Below are 20,921 nucleotides of genomic sequence, written 5' to 3'. Positions count from 1 at the left end.
GGTTTATCGTCGTGTCGGTGGAATATTCTGTAGCTGGAAAGACCTGTCGTCGAAATTGACATATGTGAAAGTTTCTGTCGACGCAATGTCCATAGGTGAAAGACTCTGTTGGGGAAAAGGAAATAAATGAATCATCCTGTCGACGAACAGTCCAATGGCGAACCGGTCATAGGAGAACGGTTGCGGATTCCTTGTTCACCTTTCAACATGTAGTGTGGAGTTTGTATGAAATGATTGAACTAAGTGGTATGGAAATATTTTAAAGTGTTGTGTTAAATAGGGACATATTATTTCTGCATTTTATATCTGCAGCGCGATTCTCTACAGTTGGTACTATCGAGTATCGGGAGTTTGGCAGTTAGTATATACTGCAATAATATCTTTGTATGACTTAGAGTTCTCTAAAAGATCTGAGAAGTATGCAAAGTCCGCAACCACCACTTGGCGTGGCAGACTTACGACCTAATGCTTTCTTAATTTCGGAAGAAAACTCGTGCAAAGCATGGTAACAGTCTGGTTCTAAAGGTAACAAAGCGATGAGTTATTTTACTTATGATATCGAATATTGTTCACACAAACATTCGTTGGGCTTATAAGATGGGATTTTGAACATTGCCTATATGTATTCATACATTTTTTGTCACTTCATCAATCGAAACTATTGTATACTTATTTTGCCGTTTCTTCTCCCGAGCAACAGCTTTTCTGGAGCGATGGAAGACTAACAATATTATGACGCTTTAAATACTAATAAGTTTATACATTTCAATCTCAATTGAATTAAAAATTCATTAACTTAAAACTTACCGGTCCTACATTTTTAAGACTTCTTTTAATTTCGTTTACAGGTATAAAGAACCCGGTAAAAGCACTGAGTGTATCTTAGAGCTTGTTTTTCGAATAGCTGGGAGATTTGTGCAGACCTGCAGTCGACCGGTACTTTCACAAAGACGGGAAAGAAGCGAGCTACGGAGCGTCTGTGCAAGTACGGAAGAGTACGCAAGCGAGGTCGGTCCACTGCTCTTAATATTTTACACCCAGTTCATGATATCGGCTTATAAGTATTTTGTCTTTTCAAAAGATGTGAATTGTTTTTCATTTTAGTCGTATTTATTGTGTCCTTACGTCTTAAAAAATCATTTCTGCGTTATATTTTAAAGCAGTAATCTTCATAACTAAATCTACACCACACAAACAACACCTTAATCATCTCAAAAATATCGAGAAGAACAAGCAAATGAGGTTGATGAAAATAATATGTAACAGATATCTTAACCTTTTACTCAATATAAACAAGTTGAACTTATTTAGTTACTTTCTTTATCTTCTGAGGATTTCTTTATATTCCTGGCTATTGAGTCATTAGGGAATAATGTTTGAGGAAGTGTGTGACAATATAAAAAAAACAAATTTGATTGAAATATAATTTCAATCAAATTTGTTTTAAAAAAGTTTTGTCTTTGAAAAGTTATAATTTAATTTAACAAAGTCATTGGTTATATCCTGTATTAGTAACCTCGAAGGCTTTTCTGTCAAATGCCCCGCAACCTGAATAATATAATAGAATATCGATCCAAAGTTGATACTTATTTCGAGTAAAGCCTTAAACTGTAGACGGGATGGCCAGAGGACTTAAAGTATACGTGCGGCCATTGGCCCTTGACCCTTTGCTTTTCTTAAGGATCTTTACTATCCAAAACTCATATTTTATGCAATTACAATAAACCTAAATAAAATGCTTGATTAGGGAAAGACACTTAATTTCCATCGTCTATATTTTACTATTTTTAACGTTGAATGATCTCTACGTAACTATATAAAAATAGCAATCACTCCTTTGTTACTGAATAGAAACACAGCGATAAAACTTTACATACCTATATGAGAGTTCTTTGAAAACAGTGTTTAAAGGTAATAGATCGCTTTACCCCTTTTTCACATAAATCTTTCTTTTTTATTCTTAACAACAATAAAAAAGATTCGTATTGAGTTATTTGCAAACAAATTTAAGAATCAAAAAGCAAATTGTTTTAGTGTTACAAACAAACAACTTTTATCTAATCTAAATAGTTCTAGACAACAAATGCGAAATGTAAATACACTTCTACTTAAACACCTCATGAGGAAAATTCTATCTGAACTAAAAATTTTCCTTCAACATAATAATCTTGATAATGTTGGGAAACTCGAGATTTCCACTGGGTATTAGGATAATCGCTGAGAAAACGCCTAATCGTTGGAGATTTCTATCACTTGACACTTTGTAAAGCACTTGAAAAACATGGTCTCTCTGTCACATTTTTATCTTGTCTTCGAGATGATTATTATTTTGAGTTAGGGATTTTCTGCCTTATTATTAAACGTCGTTTAAACTGTGTAGTACGATTGTCTAAACAGAACTACTGTAACGATGATTATTTATAAGATAGACTTAGATTGAATAAATTATATCCGACTGATTTCGCCGATCACTTGCATGTGAGTAACTCATGTGCAGTGCAGGCACATGTGTTTATCACTAACTAGCTGACCCGCGCAACTTCGCTTGCGTCACATCCGAGAGATGGGTCATAATTTCCCCCGTTTTTGTAACATTATTTACTGGTACTCTGCTCCTATTGATCGTAGCGTGATGATATATAGCCTATAGCCTTCCTCGATAAATGGGCTATCTAACACTGAAACAATTTTTAAAATCGAACCAGTAGTTCTTGAGATTAGCGCGTTCAAACAAACAAACAAACAAACAATCATACAAACAAACAAACTCTTCAGCTTAAAATATTAGTATAGATATAGATAGCGAATCACCCATCTGATTAGTTTCAGAGCTAGCAGCCACTGGTGATTGTTTATCAAGTCTATCACTAAGTACGAGTTACGATAATATAATTGGGTGGCACTCCATAGACTTGATAAGATTGACTAAACACTAAACAGTCACTGTGATTTAAGTCACCAGTGCGGGCAAGCTCTTACCCTCTTTGTCCTATTCACTCTTATACAGATTTAAAATTGAAAGTGACGAATAACTGAATAACTACTCATTATTGGAGCTTACACGACATTTATTAGTAACTTTCTCCATTACTATGATCGTGACCATTTTTTATGTGAACTACTTACAGACAAAATATTAATCTATATGAATTTACGATGTGTTTGGAAATACACCCACGTCTCTTCATTAACAATGTTAGTTCCAAACATAATCTGTACACAAATATATTTATGTAAATGAAATGTAAAACAAAACTTTTTTGTCAAAATTATTCTTGTTTAGTAAACCAAAACTTATTTTAAACTTGCTGCCTCGACATGCTTTGCTCTCCAAGATACTTGACCTACATATTTATAATATTCTGTGCTTGCTATCGTAACAGAAATGTGTTGTTTTAGTATTTTCTTAACAATTTTTCTCTCCACTATTGTAGATAACCTGTCTTTTTGGTGAAGAAGACTATTAAATACCGAATCTTTGGAACTGTGTTAATATTGGCGCTTTGTATTACATTTGGTGGTTCATTTTTATTTATTTAGAAATACTAAATTCGGGGCTAAATCTTGTGTGATTTAGCCCCGAATTAAATATTTCTAAATCTATATCAGGTGGTTAATCAGAAGGATTTTTTATCTGACAGTTTAATATAAATTGTTAAACGTATCATTGCGATTCCTCTCCACCAGAGATGTGCTTATACTACGTTGCTGTGGATGCGTTTGATATCCGCCAATTATATTCATTAATGCATACAGCATAGCACTGTTGGAACCGCTTATATATGTATTTATTATATGCGCTTCGTCCCCGCAGAGCTACTTTGCGGGGGCGCATCTCCTTAACACATCTTTTTCGCACCGCTACGTACCTTAGTATTGGTGGAAACGGTCATATAGTTTCATAGCACAGCTTACATCCTCGCAGCATAGCTGTATGGCATTTTGGGTGATAAGGCAGCCTCGGTTTCACCTTTACTTAATAAAATATCGAATAGCGATACTTAATATATATTTATTTGCTGACATTAAAACTGGCCCTGTAAAGTTTAATTTTACATTTGTCTTAAGACTCCGGATGTAATAATGTTGCTCTAACCTGTTCTTGTTCTAATGTAATTTGTGTCGTATCTTACATTTAACAAATTACTTTCCTAAGTGGCACCTCGGCTTGCCTCCCCTCTGACCTTGCTCCGACTGACCTTGGAACATCGTGACCTTGGCTCTGCAGATGCACCTAGATTTTAATCAGATTAAAACAAAGTTATCTAGCACTATATTAAAATTTATGTGATTCCGTTTTTTACTGTGCTAGTTAGTGACCGTAATCATGCTCGCGTTGTTCTTTTTGTTAAATATTATATTTTGATTTTTGTTGAGGTTCAAGGCTTGACCTCATTTCGGAAGGAGACACTTGCCCAGCAGTGGGACAGTAATGAGTCATATTTATTAATACTAACTTATTTGATCTGAGTTCTTCAATTTTCTCCATATAAAATTTCGGAAAACTGGTTCTTTGGTTTAGTTGTAAGAGCGTGAAAAACAGCCATTCATTTTCATTTACTATAATTAAATATTATATAGACGTTTAGTTTACAGCGCTGATTATTCGCAGCTCTACACAAGATTAATTATTGTATCGACTACATTGTAATATAATTTTGTGGCGATTGAAAAAAGTGTTTGTTAGTTTCTTGCTAGCTCTTCCCATAAGGCTCTAATCCCTTTCCGAGCTAGTACTAGATTCAGTAATTGTTAAGATTATTATAAATGTCAATATTTGACCTAAATGAAAAAATGATTTGATTTTGATTTTATGTTGGTATGGAGAATGGACAAGTGAGTGCTCCCTTTAACTCCCAATTAAGCAAAATAAATCTAAGTTTCGTCATAAAATGCCTTATTTCTTAATTGCCTAGACCTTATCCGGCGTTAAATTGGATCAGTACAGATTTTTATCTTTCTCTATTTGTCTTTATCAGCCTTGAACTCTGTCTAAACCCCTTTCATATTCATGTCTCCACTTTTTGTGAACATCTTAATGTTTAACAGAAATAACAGAAGTTCTACAATGAAAGTTTACTGTAACTGCTTGTATGATCCACAAATTAAGTTTTCAACAGAACGACAAACCCACGGTTCCTGAGGTACGTTTAGCGGTAGTTTATCTATTGAATAGCGTTCCTCCGGTCAAAATCCCTTTACACTGAGCGCCACCTGTGCAATATTTTAAACAATCTGTGGAAACAACTCTGTTTCAGGACTACGTCGTCCCTGTTTTAACAGACAGGTGTCGTAGTACACAGCTAGAAATAGAAGTGTTTATAAAATTCACTTTTTATTCATATATTGTCGTATAAAATAAGTAAAATATCGTTGTAGAGACTGTGTAATAAAATGACTGTTTTTTAGTCAATAGTAATATCAACATCGTGAAAACAAAAGCCTCATGAAGTAAGCACGGCAATGATGTTGTTCGATGGTATAGCGATGCAATTTTAAAATATTGATATCATGTTCATAAAAAATAACGAAAATTATCCATAGAAGGCAAAAAATACGCAATGACATGCAATAGGGAACACTCGGACTCGAACCGAGGACCTCCGCTTTGCATTCGGAAGCTCTGCCACTGAGCTATGTCCCCATATGATAACAAGACGAAATAACAAAGCACTATCCTCGAAATATCGATTTTTATGTTAATTTATGTCGTGATTTTTGACTTGGCTGTTTCGTTACTTACTACACAAACTAAATATTTGCATCACCTCCACGACGGTAGGGAAACGATGAAGCTATACATGTTTACTCATATGTAGAATTGTGAAGTGAGAGTCAGTAGAGTAAGGCCGTGTTGTTCAGAAGCTTGGTGTTAAAAATAACCTGATATCTTCTCGTAGAACAAACCTTATGTGGTCGTCTTGGTCACATTTCACATGAAATGTTTTTACTGGGGTTATTGTTTCGGTGTAAAAGTGCAAGATTTCTGGGTAAAACATCCACCAGCCATAATAAATAATTGTTTTGAGTTTTCAGTCAATAACAACGTCGGTGATAGGTAACTAGAAGCTACTTATCTAATCATACGAGTCACATTGGACTTTTCCGGCATCCTTTTGTTTGAACTTGGACTAAATGCCGCTAATAAAATAAGTAAGAGTTAGTTAGTTACAGCATGCCTTTCATTTCAAACCTCTACGAGGCTACGCGCCTACGTCGTAGTACTGTGTAGCACAATTATTAAAAGTTTAAAGCGTAAGATGTGCATATTTGTTACAAAATCATTGTTTTATCTCAAATATTGAAACAATAAAATAACACAATATTTTGTCCTACTACGAACGTATGTAGTTAGTATCTAGACGTTTTATTTAAACATAGTCCCTACTTGCCTTACTTCGAAAGTAGCTCTGTCTGTGTTTTGACGCTTTCACGTGTAAGCCTCTGAACCGATTTTTATGGAATTCTGTATAGAGACAGAGTTGACCTTAAAAAAAACTTTGGATACGTTTTATCGCCAAATCAGCGTAGAAGGGCTTGGAAGAGGAGGGTGAATGTTTTTATGGACATTCGTCATTCTTGGAGCTAAAAGTGGAGAGAAAATCAGGACTTGCTTCGCTGTTTTTGGATAATCATGTCCTAAAGGCAAAGAATAGGGGATTAAAGGCTACTTTATTTCCCGTAACTTTCATGCAAGCAAAACTGTGACGGCCTATAAGTGTTTATTAAATGTTCCCTTTCCATGTTTTCTCGATTAAATATATATTTATCATAATATAAAAGAATCTCAGGTAAATGAACATTATTTCTCTTCACGATTCTTTTTAACTACTGGTCTCCCGGTCACATTAGCGCCATCTGTTAAATATGTCCAACGAACTGTGTGAAAGTCTCTGAGTCACGACTCACATGTTCCTGTTAGCTCAGTAAGGTGTCGCGTTTCACAATTGTTTATTTTAGTCAAAACTTTATATGATATATGTATACGTACATTTTCTAACAAAGATTAAAAATTAAAAGCGTGGGGACAGTGTCGTAAAATATCTGTTTTTTATCAATCGAAATATTAACATCATAAAAGCTACATTTCCTGACTCATAAGTTAAGCACGGCAATGACGTTGTTCGATGGTATAGCGATGCAATGTTAAAATATTTATATAATGTTCATAAAAAATAATGAAAATTATCCAAAGAAGGCAAAAAACACTCAATGACATTACATAGGGAACACTCGGACTCGAACCGAGGACCTCCGCTTTACAGTCGGAAGCTCTGCCACTGAGCTATGTCCCCATACGATAACAAGACGAAATAACGAAGCTCTATCCTCGAAATATCAATTTTTATACTAATTGACTTAATAACTACAGAAACTAAATATTAGGTCGGGAACAAAGTCTTTTCGCATTATAGTATGTCTAAACTTGTAATAAAATCTCTTTGGCTTCAAGAATCACAAATGAGTACACGGTTCATTAAGTTTATTTCAGTGAGCACGTGAGGTACCCAAATATCGAGCTTTTTTGTGAAGAGAAAAGATTTTACTACAATTCCTCGACTTTATATGTATTTGCATCACCTCCACGACGGTAGAGAAACGATGAAGCTATACATGTTTACTGATACGCAGAATTGTGAAGTGAGAGTCAGTAGAGTTAGGCCGTGTTGTTCAGAAGCTTGGTGCTAAAAATAACCTGATATCTTCTCACATGAAATGTTTTTACTGGGATTATTGTTTCGGTGTAAAAGTACAAGATTTCTGGGTAAAACATCCACCAGCCATAATAAATAATTGTTTTGAGTTTTCAGTCAATAACAACGTCGGTGATAGGTAACTAGAAGCTACTTATCTAATCATACGAGTCACATTGGACTTTTCCGGCATCCTTTTGTTTGAACTTGGACTAAATGCCGCTAATAAAATAAAGGTATGTAAGAGTTAGTTAGCTACATCATGCCTTTCATTTCAAACCTCTACGAGGCTACGCGCCTACGTCGTAGTACTGTGTAGCACAATTATTAAAAGTTTAAAGCGTAAGATGTGAATATTTGTTACAAAATCATTGTTTTATCTCAAATATTGAAACAATAAAGTAACACAATATTTTGTCCTACTACGAACGTATGTAGTTAGTATCTAGACGTTTTATTTAAACATAGTCCCTACTTGCCTTACTTCGAAAGTAGCTCTGTCTGTGTTTTGACGCTTTCACGTGTAAGCCTCTGAACCGATTTTTATGGAATTCGGTACAGAGACTGAACTGACCATAAAAATAAACTTTGGATACGTTTTATCGCCAAAACAGCGTAGAAGGGCTTGGAAGAGGAGGGTGAATGTTTTTATGGAAATTCGTCATTCTTGGAGCTAAAAGTGGAGAGAAAAGTAAAACTTTAAATTTGCGACTATAATAACAAATAAATAAAAACTTGCTTCGTCCTAAAGGCTACGAACAAGGAATTAAAGGCTACTTTATTTCTCGTAACTTAAATGCAAGCAAAACTGTGAGAGCCTATAAGTGTTTATTAAATGTTCCCTTTCTATGTTTTCTCGATTAAATATATATTTATTATGTTTTAAAAGGATATAAGTTCGATGAAAATTTTAACTCCTGGTCTCCCGGTCACATTAGCGCCATCTGTTAAATATTTCCAACGAACTGTGTGAAGGTCTCTGAGTCACGACTCACATGTTCCTGTTAGCTCAGGAAGGTGTCGCGTTTCACAATTGTTTATTTTAGTCAAAACTTTATATGATATATACGTACATTTTCTAACAAAGATTAAATATTAAAAGCGTGGAGACAGTGTCGTAAAATATCTGTTTTTTAGTCAATAGTAATATCAACATCGTGAAAACAAAAGCCTCATGAAGTAAGCACGGCATTGACGTTGTTCGATGGTATAGCGATGCAATATTAAAATATTAATATCATGTTCATAAAAAATAATGAAAATTATCCAAAGAAGGCAAAAACCACTCAATGACATTACATAGGGAACACTCGGACTCGAACCGAGGACCTCCGCTTTACAGTCGGAAGCTCTGCCACTGAGCTATGTCCCCATACGATAACAAGACGAAATAACGAAGCACTAACCTCGAAATATCGATTTTTATGTTAATTTATGTCGTGATTTTTGTCTTGGCTGTTTCGTTACTTACTAAAGAAACTAAATATTTGCATCACCTCTACGACGGTAGCGAAACGATGAAGCTATACATGTTTACTGATATGTAGAATTTGTGAAGTGAGAGTCAGTAGAGTTAGGCCTTGTTGTTCAGGAGCTAGGTTTTAAAAATAACCTGATATCTTCTCGCAGAACAAACCTTATGTGGTCGTCTTGGCCACATTTTACATGAAATGTTTTTACTGGAATTATTGTTTCGGTGTCAAAGTACAAGATTTCTGGGTAAAACATCCACCAGCCATAATAAATAATTGTTTTGAGTTTTCAGTCAATAACAACGTCGATGATAGGTAACTAAAAGCTACTTATCTAATCATACGAGTCACATTGGACTTTTCCGGCATCCTTTTGTTTGAACTTGGACTAAATGCCGCTAATAAAATAAGTAAGAGTTAGTTAGTCACAGCATGCCTTTTATTTCTAACCTCTACGAGGCTACGCGCCTACGTCGTAGTACTGTGTAGCACAATTATTAAAAGTTTAAAGCGTAAGATGTGAATATTTGTTACAAAATCATTGTTTTATCTCAAATATTGAAACAATAAAATTACACAATGTTTTGTCCTACTACGAACGTACATAATTATTATGTAGATAGTATCCAGACGTTTAGACGATTTTTATGAAATTCGGTACAGAGACAGAGCTGACTATAAAAAAAAACATTGGATACATTTTATCGCCAAAACAGCGTAGAAGGGCTTGAAAGAGGAGGGTGAATGTTTTTATGGAAATTCGTCGTTCTTGGAGCTAAAAGTGGAGAGAAAAGTGAAACTTCATATTTGCGACTATAATAACAAATAAATAAAAACTTGCTTCGTCCTAAAGACTACGAATAAGGAATTAAAGGCTACTTTATTTCCCGTAACTTAAATGCAAGCAAAACTGTGAGAGCCTATAAGTGTTTATTAAATGTTCCCTTTCTTTGTTTTCTTGATTAAATATATATTTATTATGTTTTAAAAGGATATAAGTTCGATGAAAATTTTTACTCCTGGTCTCCCGGTCACATTAGCGCCATCTGTTAAATATTTCCAACGAACTGTGTGAAGGTCTCTGAGTCACGACTCACATGTTCCTGTTAGCTCAGGAAGGTGTCGCGTTTCACAATTGTTTATTTTAGTCAAAACTTTACATGATACATACGTACATGTTCTAACAACAAATAAAAATTAAAAGCGTGGAGACAGTGTCGTAAAATATCTGTTTTTTATCAATTGAAATAATAACATCATAAAAGCTACATTTCCTGACTCATAAGTTAAGCACGGCAATGACGTTGTTCGATGGTATAGCGATGCAATATTAAAATATTAATATCATGTTCATAAAAAATAATGAAAATTATCCAAAGAAGGCAAAAACCACTCAATGACATTACATAGGGAACACTCGGACTCGAACCGAGGACCTCCGCTTTACAGTCGGAAGCTCTGCCACTGAGCTATGTCCCCATACGATAACAAGACGAAATAACGAAGCACTAACCTCGAAATATCGATTTTTATGTTAATTTATGTCGTGATTTTTGTCTTGGCTGTTTCGTTACTTACTAAAGAAACTAAATATTTGCATCACCTCTACGACGGTAGCGAAACGATGAAGCTATACATGTTTACTGATATGTAGAATTTGTGAAGTGAGAGTCAGTAGAGTTAGGCCTTGTTGTTCAGGAGCTAGGTTTTAAAAATAACCTGATATCTTCTCGCAGAACAAACCTTATGTGGTCGTCTTGGCCACATTTTACATGAAATGTTTTTACTGGAATTATTGTTTCGGTGTCAAAGTACAAGATTTCTGGGTAAAACATCCACCAGCCATAATAAATAATTGTTTTGAGTTTTCAGTCAATAACAACGTCGATGATAGGTAACTAAAAGCTACTTATCTAATCATACGAGTCTCATTGGACTTTTCCGGCATCCTTTTGTTTGAACTTGGACTAAATGCCGCTAATAAAATAAGTAAGAGTTAGTTAGTCACAGCATGCCTTTTATTTCTAACCTCTACGAGGCTACGCGCCTACGTCGTAGTACTGTGTAGCACAATTATTAAAAGTTTAAAGCGTAAGATGTGAATATTTGTTACAAAATCATTGTTTTATCTCAAATATTGAAACAATAAAATAACACAATGTTTTGTCCTATTACGAACGTACATAAGTAGTTAGTATCCAGACGTTTAGACGACTTTTATGAAATTCGGTACAGAGACAAAGTTGACCTTAAAAAAACAATGGATACGTTTTATCGCCAAAACAGCGTAGAAGGGCTTGGAAGAGGAGGGTGAATGTTTTTATGGACATTCGTCATTCTTGGAGCTAAAAGTGGAGAGAAAATAAGGACTTGCTTCGCTGTTTTTGGATAATCATGTCCTAAAGGCAAAGAATAGGGGATTAAAGGCTATCTTATTTCCCGTAACTTTTTTGCAAGCAAAACTGTGAGGGCCTATAAGTGTTTATTAAATGTTCCCTTTTTATGATTTCTCGATTAAATATATATTTATTATGTTTTAAAAGGATATAAGTTCGATGAGCATTTTTACTCCTGCTCTCCCGGTCACATTAGCGCCATCTGTTAAATATTTCCAACGAACTGTGTGAAGGTCTCTGAGTCACGACTCACATGTTCCTGTTAGCTCAGTAAGGTGTCGCGTTTCACAATTGTTTATTTAAGTCAAAACTTTAACATGATACATATACGTACATGTTCTAACAACAATTAAAAGGACTATGGGCAAAAATGTATGGGCTCCGTCCCCACCTACCAACAAACATGGAACTGATACCAACGTGTTCATAAAGTGCCCCCTATTTAATTAAAATCCTTTGTTTTTGATAAATCAGTGGGAATATATATTAAAAAAAAAAAAAACAATTTGTAATTATTATTTAACGTATATTTTTATTTTACATTTGTAAGTTATTTTAACATTATTGTTATATTACAGTACTAACTCATATGTATAATAATGTCCTCCTAGCCGATATACGGCTACGGCGGTCAGTTTCATTGAAACTGGCCATCTGTGCCGGACTTTGTTTATAGTGTCCAAGTGTGTGCACAATACACAGGTACACTCTCTATTCCATCACTCTCATAGTTTGGTGGGACGGATAACCGACACGACCAGTGAGAGGTCAGGCGCAGGATCGACGGCTTTACGTGCTCTCCGAGGCACGGAGGTCTTCGACCTCAACTTCCTAACTCCGGGCAATCTCTAGGAAATTCTTAACAGAAAATCTCAGAAAAGACTGTTTGGCCCGACCCAGGATTCGAACCCGAGAGCTCTCGCACCGCAGTCGCATATACTACCGACCGCGCCACAGAGGCACTCATATGTATATACTTATATCATTTCCATTATATGGTTAATACATGTTATTGATTTCATATTTCAATAATTATTTTTACTCGTCAATTATAATGCTGTCTAACAGATGCGCTGGCAGATTAAAATCTGATCAGATCTAAAATCGTGGGTTGGAGAGCGGGGGGAGGGGGTTATTTTGTACCCAGCTATCTTTATGTGCATGCGGCGTCTGCGCTGTGCACTAATTAATAAATAAATGAGCATGTATTTTGGAATTAGTCGTCAATAATACATTAACGAGATATTTGTTTAAACGTAAGATACTATGAGAACCCCATGCATTTGGGCAATGTCGCCATAGTATAAAAATATCGTCTTGCCAAGATATATCAATTGAGCTACATTTCATTTTTGTTGATGGGTGGGGACGATTCCGCCCATAGTCCTTTAAAAGCGTGGAGACAGTGTCGTAAAATATCTGTTTTTTATCAATCGAAATATTAACATCATAAAAGCTACATTTCCTGACTCATAAGTTAAGCACAGCAATGACGTTGTTCGATGGTATAGCGATGCAATTTTAAAATATTGATATCATGTTCATAAAAAATAATGAAAATTATCCATAGAAGGCAAAAAATACGCAATGACATGATATAGGGAACACTCGGACTCGAACCGAGGACCTCCGCTTTACAGTCGGAAGCTCTGCCACTGAGCTATGTCCCCATACGATAACAAGACGAAATAACGAAGCACTATCCTCGAAATATCGATTTTTATGTTAATTGACGTCGCAGCGTCGTGAAGACTGAATTTTATTATAGTCCAGTCATTTAAGCTTAAATTAGGCAAGAATCTCGGAATTCGAGATACCCAGCTGTAAATCTGTAAATACTTGTATATTGACATCCTAAAAGTTGTCTCAAAACCTACATATGGTAGGGTGTACGCAACTATAAAATTTCAAGGTCAAAGGTCACAAAAACCGGTTTTTTGCGCTTTTTTTGTAAATATCTCATTTCCTATGGAATGTTTGCTATCTGTATTCATTATCAATATTGTACAGTATGAAATTCTGAACAAATTTTGTTTGAAAACATTTTTTTTACGGTGAACCGTTTTCGAAATAGAGGGCGGAGAGCGCGCGGTCACAGGGTTATTTCAAGTCAACCGGTGCCTCCGGTTAAAAATGCGCCATATATAGTTGATGAACTATCGATAAATCAATGATTATAAATATAATTCCGCTCCCTATTTCGAAAAGACAACTCATAGAGGTCGTTTCATAGCGGTGTCCTATACAAATATAAGACTTTACATTTTATTCGTACATTATTTAACAAAACTTATTAAGTAAGGCGTCGAAACAGCGTCTTATGAGATTTTGAGGTTTCACCGAAGCATAGGAGTAAAAATTGTAATGTCTAGATTCACAATGTAAAAACAATCCTGCTCGCCAAGCCTACGGCGTAGACGCGTAGCACCATAGAGGGCTTTAAAAAATCTGGCTACGGAATCGTTTTGCTATCTTGTTAGAAAAACCTACTTTTGTTAGTGTTAAACAAAATGTTTCACAAACAAATTAGGTATTAATAATAATGTCCTCCTAGCCGATATACGGCTACGGCGGTCAGTTTCATTGAAACTGGCCATCTGTGCAGGACTTTGTTTATAGTGTCCAAGTGTGTGCACAATACACAGGTACACTCTCTATTCCATCACTCTCATAGTTTGGTGGGACGGATAATCGACACGACCAGTGAGAGGTCAGGCGCAGGTCCGACGGCTTTACGTGCTCTCCGAGGCACGGAGGTCTTCGACCTCAACTTCCTAACTCCGGGCAATCTCTAAGAAATTCTTAACAGAAAATCTCAGAAAAGACTTTTTGGCCCGACCCAGGATTCGAACCCGAGACCTCTCGCACCGCAGTCGCATATACTACCGACCGCGCCACAGAGGTAGGTATTATTAGCCTTTGACTATCAGTACCTCGATTCTCTACCACTATCGACTAGCAATAATTCGTCATAAATCTTTGTTTCAAAACTTTTTGTTTCCTTGCGTGAGAAATAATCGTTTTTATATTAAATACATGACGCCCTGTGTCACATGGAAATAAATTTTGATAAGGTTAAAAAAGGATAAAAAATATTAAATCAATAATGGTTTGCACATAGAATTATTCAAGAATTAAAACAAAGCGGCAGTTGAAAATATAAAGGGGACACCCTGGTTTGAACCGGGGACTTCTCGATCTGCAGTCGAATGCTCTACCACTGAGCTGGTGGAAACAAATTCAGCTGAGATATGTTTTTTATATGAAAGGACGCGTGCTACTGATGTGTGGTATGGTAAGGAAGCGTGCTACGAGCTACTTTGCGGCGGCGTATTTTCATGGCGCATCTTTCTCGCACCGCTACATCTTACGCCCTTAGTATCGGGTGAAATAGTTTCATAGCTTACCTATTACATCCTCGTAAGTCGTAGCATAGCTGCGTAGCACATCTCTGGTGAGAAGGCACTCTTGAAGTATGTGTAGTACAGATTTTTAGTAATGTTAAACAGACAGCGCCATCTCTCGTAAAAGCGAGTAAACAGACATAAGGGTGCGTTAGTTAGTTGTGGGTATTTTTCATAGATGACGTCATAGTCAGTTCCAAAACCAAGTGTTTAATTTAGTATTTCGAGTCAAAATATTGAGACAATCATAGTTCGGTTTGCTTTAACCACAATCTTTAGTAATTAATAATGGACCAATTAAAAGCAAGTAAGAGACAATTTAGTAAACTTTGTTACTAAATGCAAAATAAGTTACTTTTATAAGTTGTCAGTGAAAGGAAAATGCCACAAAAAAGATAAAACTAACTGCCTAAACGATTTTTTAAACTATTTTAAATGCATTAAAAACTATATTAGGACAAAGTTTTTCCTTGCTTTAAAGTACATGTTATACTCGATGATAGCCTACGCGAACGAAATGGGTAGTTTGTTCTTAATGACTTTATAAAACTCTCGGGAAACCAATTGAAAACGGCCAAGACCTGACGTTGTGGACATCGCTGGTCCCCCAGCCAACGTTCAGCAGTGAACACTACAGGCTGATATAATAATGGTGATGAAAAGAACTCGATATACACAGTTCATATCGACGATGTTTTTAAAAAGATCCGTTGCGTCCTCGTAACTGGCTGTCCTGTAAGACAAGACGTATCATGAGGCAGGGGAAGTCAGTAAGAATCGAAGGACGTTCTTTGTATGGGAAAAGCCGTCATTTTATATAAGTAGGTATGTATTTATGATAATGAGCTAACTAATCGGCAATGAACTATGTCTTTTTTTTTTGGTTAGTGAAAGTTAGTCGATCCCTTTTTACCTGACAATAAGTATATTGCGTTCTGTCTCCATTATGTTTAAGCTAGAAATAACCGTGAAGATAGCGCCCAATTTTGTTTTAATTTAAACTAAACAATATAAATATTTAATACTTTCGTAGAATACTTGACGTATCATTCATTTTTATAGAAATCATTCGGATTAAGATTTAAAACTAAGGATCGTACTAAGTGAAGTTTGTTGGTCTCTACTTACCCCTGTGGGAAAAAAGCGTGAACAATATGTATGTATGCAAAATTAAGATGCGTTTGACTGTAAGTAAGCTAACGGAAACTTACATAAAATTCGTATATTTCACTTAGGTCCTATTTAAGTGTTTTGAAAACTGTATAAAAATTCTTTACGGCCCTGCCAAGGTGTAGAACGTCGATTTTATAACACATATGATAATAAAATATATGTATGAAATATCAATATACAAACCTCATTTTGAAATAAAAGGGGGTGACAATATTTTACTATTTTGTCGTTCATACGCTGAGGTTGCTAGCAGCAAAAAAAATAAATACGTACCAAATATTCTCATGCATAAGCCACATTAGAGCTAACACTGCTTTGTTAAATAGTTCTTTATTTATATCGTATTATTAATGTGATATAATATGATATAAACAGGTTAAAAAGGTAAATTAAAATTGATTTAATTTTTCGTCTCAATCACTAAGCATTAAGCGTCGAAGATTATAAAATGCTCAATATTTAGTAGCCCTGAGGCTAATCGAAAAATACAGAAGTGTAGTAGGTACCTAGTGGGAGATGTTTAATTTGCCCAAATCTACAAACAGCCACTATACTATCTATAGTACTCGCGACTCCGGGCTTGGACGCCGACACGAACAATGCAAGACGTAGAGTAGACATTGTCACTATAAATGTTGTAATTTTTTTTTAGTTACCTAAAATTATACTCTAAATGAATTATTTGTTTTACTTTGTTAGAAATATGCAATATTACATTTTACTAATGCTCAGGGTTTAATCTAAAATACAAATATAATTGCCAGAAGCTTTTTCACATATTTGATTTTAATCTGCTATTAAATTCAATATATAAAACAATTTTACACTTTGTTTAACTACCTATAAATTGAAGACACACGGCACTTAAGACTACAGTACAAAAATGAGAAAGAAAATAAAATTTGCGACATTTCGTATAAAAAGGAACATAAATGTGAAAAGAACAAGATTTTTTAAAATAACACTGACAAAACTGGTTTTATAACAAGTATTTTTTTAAAAGGGCGCCAAGTGACTTCGACAAACCAGTACTGCAGTCCTTAATACAACTGCAACACAATTAAATAGTCAATGACAATGAATGATAACTGTCACCCAACAACTAAACGTATGCTTAATAAACAATCTTATAAGAGAACTCTTTTCACAAATCGACCTTGCGCCTTGAATTAAATAACCCTTATTGATTGCGATTTTTGCATGTGTGCTTTTGGTATAAAACCAAATTATGGGACAAAATAACTCGAAAAACTGGAAACCATAACCGGTTAATGACTACAGGTCAGAGAAACGATGAGAATTTTGGTTAACTTGTTGTAGTCCGAAATTTCAGTATTAAAAGTGAATTCTTCCTATATCTATTTTTATACCCGGTTCTACCACGATGGTTCCACGTGTCAAATTTTAATATAATTTAGAATAGTGGAATGAGCGTCGCCAACCCGCCGACATGTGTCAGCGACTTGATGTCGGCTACTCTTTATTTCAATCAGTGTATTGCTTTTGAAATGAAGCCACCGACATTAAACCGCCAATATATTGTGTCGGCGGACTTTTCTGGTGTCTGACTTTTTCACGCAAGGGGCAATGGTAATTTTAAAAATAATACTTTTGTTTAATGTACTTTTAAATCTACCCTACTTCAAATCAAGTACTATGTTAAAAGTGCAACAAAACCAATACTTTATAAACTTAAAAGTTTATTGTGTTTCTACTCAAAACAAGAAACTCTATTGTGTTTCATGAAATATTTATTGGAATAAAATTCAACAGGAGCTACTCCACGCATCTCCCTTACGGAATACTAAAATATAAATGATAGAAGATGCGCCAAACATCTATATTGAAAAATTCTTCGTTGTCCGATCATTGGAAAAGTTCGATATAAGACCCCGTCCCCGTTTAAAACAAGACTTTGCTTTTCTTGTACAATTCCACTTTTCGAATACTTAATGTAGATATACCCCTTTTCATCTTTTCCGAGAAGTTTTGGGCTCTTTTAAGATTCGTCCAGTGGAAATCATGTTCTGTAGGGAGTTCAGGCGACACGACGAGATTCGGTTCTGCGTGATGTCCCTAACAGGTAAATTAGGCGACAACAATAAACCGAAATAAACGTTTTTATTTTAAAAGTATTTAAGAGTATTGTTTATTTCTGTCCCTTTGGTTTCTCATTATCAGAATCGCTTTGTGAAAGTATACACAAGACTAATCTGTATGCACGTTTTAAAGTAAATCGGTTTAATGAACAGGGCCGGACGATAAGACGTAATATATGCGGCAGGACGTGCGTCCATTGTCGTATTTGGCGTAGCGTAACAAATTGCGAACAATATTTCAAGGCTTAGTTGTTAGTGAAACTTAATCGCCTCTCGCAGGACACTCTCAAATTAAGTTTAATCGCACCAAGTGAGGGGGTCAGTTAAAAAAGAGGCCCCCTAATCAGGTCCGCGCGAGCACGCGTTAGGTACGCACTTACATAATGAAAGGGGGAAGCGAGGGGTTAGAGGGAGCCGCTGGGGGCCGTCATCTGCGTACACCCTGTCCGGCCGCCCACGATCGATACCTATACGTGTGGACTTTATGTAAAAAGCCTCCTGCACACCCGGAGGACGCCGACCATAAGTGTCGAGGAACGAGTCGCCCCCAGGGAGAAGGCACGAAATATCTTCAATTTTCGAGAGAAAATTTTCCAATGCGGGGGCGAGAGCCTGCGGCGGAAGGGCTGCGTGGCTCGCTCCGGACGCCTGTGTCCGAAAAATGCTCGAACCTTAATTGAATTTACAGATTTGCCTTTCGGAACGCACGCCCGTACCTACGCTGTTTATTGCGGCCGCTCGTTATGACTCTTTACGAGCTGAGCCGATGTGCCCGATAACTTTTTATTTATTTATAAACTTTTTTTATTTATTTTAATACAACTATATTGAAACAATAGTATTTTCTTATAGCATAAACACACTTTATATGAAGTAGAATAAAAATGTAGAAAAATAAAGTTTATCTTAGAATAATCCTTTACAGCGAGATAAAAAGTAAATGTCACATTCTACTCAATAAAATGTTAATGAAAGTATCCAAACAAAAATTCACTGTGAACACACTTCCTTGGCGTTTGGTTTCGAAAAAGTTTGTATTCATTTGAGTCGAGTGCCCAATACCTACTCATAAACAATTAATGAATAAAGTTTTCCCTACCGCTTATAATTACTGCTTACCTATAAGACCCAAGCATTCTTAAAAAAGAAAAATAGTTCCATTTATTTTGCACGACAAAAGTACTTTCACTGTAAAACACAAAATCGTCAGTAAGTCAAGGCGTATATTTAAAAAAGAAACTCTTTAAGAAAAACGATACTGCGATATGATTCTTGAAAATTAAAACGGGGAACTAAAACAATATTTTGGGAAGTTTTACGATCACCCTCTGCGTCGGGCTGAGGGAAAAAAGACAGTAGTTATATTCACCGGCCTACTTATTAGTGGGTTACCCTCATTCCTGACGTCATTTCATTCAATTCTTTCGTCGTGTAAACAAACGTGGGAATAACCGTTTAGACGATTAATGCGTTTCGTTGTTGCTAGAACTTTTTAGTTTTGCAGCAGAAATTAGTTTGATTATATTTTGGTTTTGGCGAAAAATTTATTATGATAGTCATTACGATGTGATGTTGGTGTAGAAGTTATTACGTTTGTAATAAAGTTTAAGATTATTTCTATTTTGGTTCAGTTTATCCAAAAACAGTATGACAAAAAATAGTTTTACAAATGTTTTTATTGCGTGTTAAGTAGTAGTAGTGAGTTAACTCAGAGATGCAAATATGTTATTAAGATGAAATCCATAAGAAGTGGTTTTTTGGTTAGTTCAATGGTGATCGATGACAAATTCGGTAGGTAATGCAGTAATAAGTAAATGTAATTATTTTGAAGTCGCATTATTTCGACTGTTATACAACCGGGTTGAAACAAGTCTTAATAAACAACTGTAAGAAAAAGTAATGGAAAGAATTTAACCTGTTAAATTATTTTATCAATTTATCATAAGACATGTATTTTTTTTATGTGCCTAAATAGCATTTTATTGATCATTACTGCAAAATGTATTCCGTTAACTTGTGGATAGCATCTTGTAGTTGACTTTAACGTTTTCACACCCTTAACACTCATAAGATCATTTTACAAAAAGATAAAATAAGAAACTCAGATATCTGATTAATTAATTTTTGAAAAGAACAAATTTTACTGTAATCAAAAGTATTCAATTGGTATCTCATCGGTTATTTTAGAATAGCCTTCACTCACCGCCGGTTTTATACATCTCGTCTCAAATGCCCGGAGGTAGCAAAGTACGTAACTGACATTTCGACAATGTGATACTAACTAAAGCCAAGTTACTTTTATTGTAAATAAATAAGGTCATTGACCGACTAACATGTACATATTATATCAAAATATCTAAACAAATATCAACATTTAATGAAAGGTTTTTTTTGTTACGTGTTATTCGGGTGAAAAATATATTTTAACCCTCTTATTCATAAACACACTATGAACCTATTTTAGTTAAAAAGCTGCTATAAAATGTTTTCTCTTTTTCACTTCGCTAAGGAGTGAAAGAAACAAAATACTTTATAAGCCTTTCATAACATTTACAGTTTTACTAATAAACTATCTGTAAGTTCTGATTAATTATACAATGTTTTGTCTTATTTTTTTAGATTCAGAATTGATTGGAAATGACAAAATATTGCGTAACTATATCGTAAAAATATGAGTAACATG

The 20,921-nt window shown here is 35.2% G+C and overlaps 4 non-coding genes across 4 annotated transcripts; all 4 read right to left on the bottom strand.

Moving 5' to 3' along the window:
• Nucleotides 1-7,224: 7,224 nt before the first annotated feature.
• TRNAY-GUA (transfer RNA tyrosine (anticodon GUA)) lies at nucleotides 7,225-7,295 on the bottom strand. Its single transcript has one exon. It is a non-coding gene; the product is annotated as a tRNA-Tyr (tRNA).
• A 1,700-nt stretch (nucleotides 7,296-8,995) lies between these two features.
• Nucleotides 8,996-9,066, bottom strand: TRNAY-GUA (transfer RNA tyrosine (anticodon GUA)). Its single transcript has one exon. It is a non-coding gene; the product is annotated as a tRNA-Tyr (tRNA).
• Nucleotides 9,067-10,574: 1,508 nt separating this feature from the next.
• Nucleotides 10,575-10,645, bottom strand: TRNAY-GUA (transfer RNA tyrosine (anticodon GUA)). Its single transcript has one exon. It is a non-coding gene; the product is annotated as a tRNA-Tyr (tRNA).
• A 2,516-nt stretch (nucleotides 10,646-13,161) lies between these two features.
• TRNAY-GUA (transfer RNA tyrosine (anticodon GUA)) lies at nucleotides 13,162-13,232 on the bottom strand. The gene has a single exon. It is a non-coding gene; the product is annotated as a tRNA-Tyr (tRNA).
• Between the last annotated feature and the right edge of the window lie 7,689 nt (nucleotides 13,233-20,921).

The sequence above is a fragment of the Anticarsia gemmatalis genome, chromosome Z (assembly GCF_050436995.1).
Source record: "Anticarsia gemmatalis isolate Benzon Research Colony breed Stoneville strain chromosome Z, ilAntGemm2 primary, whole genome shotgun sequence".
NCBI lineage: Eukaryota > Metazoa > Arthropoda > Insecta > Lepidoptera > Erebidae > Anticarsia > Anticarsia gemmatalis.
This window is presented reverse-complemented; position numbering and strand designations above follow the sequence as displayed.